We start from the raw sequence: 1,660 nt of genomic DNA, 5'->3' as shown, positions 1-1,660 counted from the left end.
TAACAAGAATAGTATTGATAGTGACCTTCGGAGTGCTTGAACAAAGATGGCATGCAGCTAAGCAACAACAACAATAACAAATGATTGCGTTTTTCTTCTCGGTTCCCTATCACAAACCCCAGATGCTGTTGAAAGCCTAGAAAATATTAGGGACTCGACTTACCTTTCTCTTGATTAAATATCAATAAAAAATATATATAGAAGGTTCCTTTGGGTAAAATTTGCAGAAAAATTAGATGTTTTTATTTTTGTTTATAGTTTCAGCTCAGAGCTGCGGCCATGCTGATGCACCGCCGTTGATAAATATGGAACGCTTCACGAATTTGCGTGACGACCTTGCGCAGGGGCCATGCTAATCTTCTCTGTATCGTTCCAATTTTAGAATACGTACCGCCGTAGCTAGTACAAATCTAGAAAGCTGAAACTTTCAATAATGTAGTCTTAGATATGAAATACTGAGATAAATAAAAAACAACAAAGGATGATCTTGGCAGAAACACATCTAACGACAAATATGCATTGTAAAGGTGTTGATTTCAGACTAAACAGCAATAACGACAGCCATATCATGATGGCCATGATAGGAACGCCTCTGATGACATCTTTGATCATATATCAGCTAAATTAAAACTGATCTGGAAGGAAATGATAAAAACAAGAACCTAAAGATAAAATCTGATTACAAACCCCCTTAGTTTTTACCCTCAATGACCCATTAATATAGAGAAATCACAAGAAACAACTTTCAATACATTAGATTAGTAAGTGCCATTTACAAAGCATTGAAGTTATTTCTGTTCCTCAGTTATACTCTATTTTTTTTTTTGTTTTTGTTCTTTGGAATGCCATTTATTTTCTCTGTCATTTGTATTCAACTAATATTTGACAGAGTGTTTTTAGGTTTAGAGCTTGTTGATTAAACTCACTTAACTCCACTGTCAACCAAATTATTTGTGTTAAGATTCACAGCAATACTCAATTTTTCTTCACACCCCGCTCCTATATCTTTACGCAAAATCTATATCGCGACGCATTCACTCAGAAACGCATACACACATTCACACCTAACACCCACAGAGATATACATACATAAATAAATACATACATACATACATACATACATACATACATACATACGTATCTACTCACGACTCATGCACATTCAAACACACAAACACGTACATAAATATATATCTATACGCACATATAAGATAAACAAAAACTTTCAAACATGAAATGTCATTTAAAGTTTACTATTTGTGACAGTAGATTCTCAATTCAACTACATCTAATTACTAGATACTTCAGTTGTAAAGAAATGTGCTTTACTTGCTAAGTTTGTTTATGATGGTTGTCTGTTCTGATAGGATTTCACAATTCTTTAAAGGTTAATTCAATTTGCACAGCACTAAGTCTCTAACTGTCTCACAAACTATTTCCAGCCGCTATGACATTGATTCACACTTAAAACTACTTATTTTGACACGAAATCTTTGATAGTCACCAGTTAACCGAAAGACATAACGGACGCTGTGAGATTTGCACTTTTAATGTGCTACACAATCGGCAATATTTAGATGGCTTATGGCACCAGACAAAGATAATTCGACTCACAAAGTTACTTCGAAATTTCTAAATTGTATGATTCAGTTTAATATTC

The 1,660-nt window shown here is 33.9% G+C and overlaps 1 non-coding gene across 1 annotated transcript; it reads right to left on the bottom strand.

Annotated features, from left to right (window-relative positions):
- Nucleotides 1-299: 299 nt before the first annotated feature.
- LOC128248620 (U6 spliceosomal RNA) lies at nucleotides 300-406 on the bottom strand. The gene has a single exon (XR_008264801.1). It is a non-coding gene; the product is annotated as a U6 spliceosomal RNA (small nuclear RNA).
- Nucleotides 407-1,660: the final 1,254 nt, after the last annotated feature.

The sequence above is a fragment of the Octopus bimaculoides genome, chromosome 8 (assembly GCF_001194135.2).
Source record: "Octopus bimaculoides isolate UCB-OBI-ISO-001 chromosome 8, ASM119413v2, whole genome shotgun sequence".
NCBI lineage: Eukaryota > Metazoa > Mollusca > Cephalopoda > Octopoda > Octopodidae > Octopus > Octopus bimaculoides.
Note: the sequence above shows the minus strand (reverse complement) of the source record. Positions and strands in the feature narration are given on the sequence as shown.